This window comes from Eleutherodactylus coqui, unplaced genomic scaffold, assembly GCF_035609145.1.
Source record: "Eleutherodactylus coqui strain aEleCoq1 unplaced genomic scaffold, aEleCoq1.hap1 HAP1_SCAFFOLD_590, whole genome shotgun sequence".
NCBI classification, from domain to species: domain Eukaryota; kingdom Metazoa; phylum Chordata; class Amphibia; order Anura; family Eleutherodactylidae; genus Eleutherodactylus; species Eleutherodactylus coqui.
In genome coordinates, this window is record NW_027101975.1 from 22,501 (window position 1) to 27,779 (window position 5,279).

Genomic DNA, 5,279 nt, shown 5'->3' on the forward strand with positions numbered 1-5,279 from the left:
GCTTCGTACACCTCTTGAACGTGGCGCCCGGCCGCTCGGAGAGCGGGGTCTACCCGGGCAGACAGCCTGTTGGCCCCGCGGCCTGGACAGGCGGAGCGGGGACACTTGCGCTCGGGGGCTCTGCTCCAAGGAGCGAGAGCGGCCACTCTGCTCGGCCCGGAGAGTGGGGTGCGGGGCGCCGTCGCATCGCTGGAGCCAGGGGCGTCGTGCCGTGCGCGCACGCCTAGCCGCCGCCAGAACAGGCCGGAAAGGTTGAGCTGCATACGGATCTAAGCCGTTGCCCAAACTAACTCTGGCCCGTGTGACCGACACAGCCGCGCACGCGCTTTCCTACGACACTCGACCGCCGGGCTCCCTCGGCCTGGGAGGCACTCTCGGGGCGGGGGGCACCGCAGCCCCCCCAAGGTGGCTTCCGTACACCTCTTGAACGTTGGGGCCCGGCCGCTCGGAGAGCGGGGTCTACCCGGGCAGACAGCCTGTCGGCCCCGCGGCCTGGACAGGCGGAGCGGGGACTCTTGCGCTCGGGGGCTCTGCTCCAAGGAGCGAGAGCGGCCGCTCTGCACGGCCCGGAGAGCGGGGTGCGGGGCGCCGTCGCCTCGCTGGAACCAGGGGCGTCGTGACGTTCGCGCGCGCCTAGCCGCCGCCAGAACAGGCCGGAAAGGTTGAGCTGCATACGGATCTAAGCCGTTGCCCAAACTAACTCTGGCCCGTGTGACCGACACAGCCGCGCACGCGCTTTCCTACGACACTCGACCGCCAGGCTCCCCTCGGCCTGGGAGGCACTCTCGGGGCGGGGGGCACCGCAGCCCCCCAAGGTGGCTTCGTACACCTCTTGAACGTGGCGCCCGGCCGCTCGGAGAGCGGGGTCTACCCGGGCAGACAGCCTGTCGGCCCCGCGGCCTGGACAGGCGGAGCGGGGACACTTGCACTCGGGGGCTCTGCTCCAAGGAGCGAGAGCGGCCACTCTGCTCGGCCCGGAGAGTGGGGTGCGGGGCGCCGTCGCATCGCTGGAGCCAGGGGCGTCGTGCCGTGCGCGCACGCCTAGCCGCCGCCAGAACAGGCCGGAAAGGATGAGCTTCATACGGATCTAAGCCGTTGCCCAAACTACCTCTGGCCCCTGTGACCGACACAGCCGTGGCACGCGCTTTCCTACGACACTCGACCGCCGGGCTCCCTCGGCCTGGGAGGCACTCTCGGGGAGGGGGGCACCGCAGCCCCCCCAAGGTGGCTTCCGTACACCTCTTGAACGTTGGGGCCCGGCCGCTCGGAGAGCGGGGTCTACCCGGGCAGACAGCCCGTCGGCCCCGCGGCCTGGACAGGCGGAGCGGGGACAAGCCAAGGCTACCGGCGGGCGGGATCGACCGGGTAGCCGCCGTGGGGAACACAACTTGGACGTCTCGCGCCGTCGCGGACCACCGTCCTCCGTCTCTCTCTCCCTCTCTCGGAAGGGAGGCCGCCCGAGGCGCACGGGCCTCGGACGGCCAGGGGTGGAAGGGCTCCACCCCAAGGTGGCTTCCGTACACCTCTTGAACGTTGGGGCCCGGCCGCTCGGTGAGAGCGGGGTCTACCCGGGCAAACAGCCCGTCGGCCACGCGGCCTGGACAGGCGGAGCGGGGGCAAGCCAAGGCTACCGGCGGGCGGGATCGACCGGGTAGCCGCCGTGGGGAACACAACTTGGACGTCTCGCGCCGTCGCGGACCACCGTCCTCCGTCTCTCTCTCCCTCTCTCGGAAGGGAGGCCGCCCGAGGCGCACGGGCCTCGGACGGCCAGGGGTGGAAGGGCTCCACCCCAAGGTGGCTTCCGTACACCTCTTGAACGTTGGGGCCCGGCCGCTCGGTGAGAGCGGGGTCTACCCGGGCAAACAGCCCGTCGGCCACGCGGCCTGGACAGGCGGAGCGGGGGCAAGCCAAGGCTACCGGCGGGCGGGATCGACCGGGTAGCCGCCGTGGGGAACACAACTTGGACGTCTCGCGCCGTCGCGGACCACCGTCCTCCGTCTCTCTCTCCCTCTCTCGGAAGGGAGGCCGCCCGAGGCGCACGGGCCTCGGACGGCCAGGGGTGGAAGGGCTCCACCCCAAGGTGGCTTCCGTACACCTCTTGAACGTTGGGGCCCGGCCGCTCGGTGAGAGCAGGGTCTACCCGGGCAAACAGCCTGTCGGCCACGCGGCCTGGACAGGCGGAGTGGGGGCAAGCCAAGGCTACCGGCGGGCGGGATCGACCGGGTAGCCGCCGTGGGGAACACAACTTGGACGTCTCGCGCCGTCGCGGACCACCGTCCTCCGTCTCTCTCTCCCTCTCTCGGAAGGGAGGCCGCCCGAGGCGCACGGGCCTCGGACGGCCAGGGGTGGAAGGGCTCCACCCCAAGGTGGCTTCCGTACACCTCTTGAACGTTGGGGCCCGGCCGCTCGGTGAGAGCGGGGTCTACCCGGGCAGACAGCCCGTCGGCCCCGCGGCCTGGACAGGCGGAGCGGGGACAAGCCAAGGCTACCGGCGGGCGGGATCGACCGGGTAGCCGCCGTGGGGAACACAACTTGGACGTCTCGCGCCGTCGCGGACCACCGTCCTCCGTCTCTCTCTCCCTCTCTCGGAAGGGAGGCCGCCCGAGGCGCACGGGCCTCGGACGGCCAGGGGTGGAAGGGCTCCACCCCAAGGTGGCTTCCGTACACCTCTTGAACGTTGGGGCCCGGCCGCTCGGTGAGAGCGGGGTCTACCCGGGCAAACAGCCCGTCGGCCACGCGGCCTGGACAGGCGGAGCGGGGGCAAGCCAAGGCTACCGGCGGGCGGGATCGACCGGGTAGCCGCCGTGGGGAACACAACTTGGACGTCTCGCGCCGTCGCGGACCACCGTCCTCCGTCTCTCTCTCCCTCTCTCGGAAGGGAGGCCGCCCGAGGCGCACGGGCCTCGGACGGCCAGGGGTGGAAGGGCTCCACCCCAAGGTGGCTTCCGTACACCTCTTGAACGTTGGGGCCCGGCCGCTCGGTGAGAGCAGGGTCTACCCGGGCAAACAGCCTGTCGGCCACGCGGCCTGGACAGGCGGAGTGGGGGCAAGCCAAGGCTACCGGCGGGCGGGATCGACCGGGTAGCCGCCGTGGGGAACACAACTTGGACGTCTCGCGCCGTCGCGGACCACCGTCCTCCGTCTCTCTCTCCCTCTCTCGGAAGGGAGGCCGCCCGAGGCGCACGGGCCTCGGACGGCCAGGGGTGGAAGGGATCCACCCCCCGCGGGAAGGGGACGCGCGGCGGCACCCGGACGCGGGAGCGTTGACCCGGGGGTCTTTACTCCGCCGAGGCGTAGCCCGGAGAAGGAGCGAGACCGGCCGGCGGGGGTGGAACACCCCCTCATGCCTCGCTCCTTCTGGGGATAAAGCGCGTCGTCCGCAGGCCGCCGTCCCCTATCCCCGCCCTGGACCGCCCGCATCGGCCGGAGCCCGAGGGGACAGGCGGGGGTCCTTCGCTTTCGGGAAAACCGTCACCAAACGTGGGGCCCGTGGCCCCGCTCTCGGCCGCCCTGAGGCGGGAGAGCCCGGATCGTTCTCTCTCTCGGCGTCGGCCCCACCGACGCCGTCGCACGGTGGCCTGGGAAAGGGCTGCACCCCCTGCGCCACGCTTCTCCCCCGGAGTACTCCCCCCGCAGGGGGCTCCGCGGGGTGTCCCGACGCGCAGAGTCGCTCGCCTTCTTCCGCGGGGGACGGGAGGGACGCCCACGCGCGTCCCTTCCCCATCCTCGAGAGCCGTACGCGCCGAGGGTGAACCCGCTCGCCGGGGCGCCGGGGAGCAGGGCCCTTGTGGTCCTTCCCCGGACATGGGCGCGGCGAGGGTCCCCCGGCCGCGACGGCTCTCCCGTTGACCCACTCTCTCGCCTTGGGTGGTGGTGATGGAGGCGGCTGCCTACGCCTCAGCCCGGCATCTCGGAGGGGGGTCGCCCGGGCAGCCAGCCAGCCAGCCTGTTGGCCCCGCGGCCTGCACAGGCGGAGTGGGGACACTTGCGCTCTATGACTCTGCTCCCAGGGAGGTGGCAGAGGGGCGGCCGCGGTGCTTTGACTTTGAGCGGTCCCCACTCCAGCACTCTGAGAAATAGTCACTTTGTCAAAGACCGCACACCGCTCGTTCCCTTATATGCAAAAAAGGTGTTCGTCCTGACGTTTTGCGAGCCCTTATTTTACCGTCGTCGGCGCTATCAGGGGAAACAGGCCCGCTCCTTCCGCCTTCATGGAACCGTAGCTCGGCCCCGAGGGCCCAGGATTACCCTCATACCGGTTCTCACGACATGCGTCGACACTCGGCTCGGCCCCGGCAGCCGCAGCTCCCGCCGGCCCGGCCAGCCGGGTCCGCACCCCTGGCCGGCGCCTGGAGCGTCTGGACTTTGTCGTTTTCTCTCCAAGACTCGTCTCTGCCAACTGCCGTGGACTTCGGCGGGGGCTGCCGCGGGCTGTGCCCGGCCTCTTGGGGGTCCCGCCTGCCCGCGCAGGCAGCTAGGACAGGGTTATCAGCGCTCTCAGGGGGGCCTCCGCAGACCCCCCACAGGTGGCTTCGTACACCTCTTGAACGTGGCGCCCGGCCGCTCGGTGAGAGCGGGGTCTTCCCAGGCAAGCCGCCTGTGGGCCCCGCGGCCTGGACAGGCGGAGCGGAGACAAGCCCAGGCTACCGGTAGGATCGACCGGCTGGCAGTCGTGGTGGAGCAACGGGGACGCCTCGCGCCGCCGCGGGCCGCCGTCCTCCGTCTCTCTCCCACTCTCGGAGGCAGGCCGCCCGAGGCCAACGGGCCTCGGACGGCGTGGGGTGGAAGGGCTCCACCCCAGGGGAAGAAAACACGCCCGCGCGCGTTTGCACAGTCTGCCCCGGCCCGGCATCTCGGAGGGGGGTCGCCCGGGCAGCCAGCCAGCCTGTCGGCCCCGCGGCCTGCACAGGCGGAGTGGGGACCCTCGCGCTCGATGACTCTGCTCCCAGGGAGGTGGCAGAGGGGCGGCCGCGGTGCTTTGACTTTGAGCGGTCCCCACTCCGCACATTGAGAAATAGTCACTTTGTCAAAGACCGCACACCGCTCGTTCCCTTATATGCAAAAAAGGTGTTCGTCCTGACGTTTTGCGAGGCCCTAATTTACCGCCGTCGGCGCTATCAGGGGAAACGGGCCCGCTCCTTCCGCCCTCCTGGAACCGTGCCTCGGCCCGGAGCGACCAGGATTACCCTCATACCGGTTCTCACGACATGCATTGACACTCGGCTCAGCCCCGGCAGCCGCAGCTCCCGCCGGCCCGGCCAGCCGGGTCCGCCCCCCGT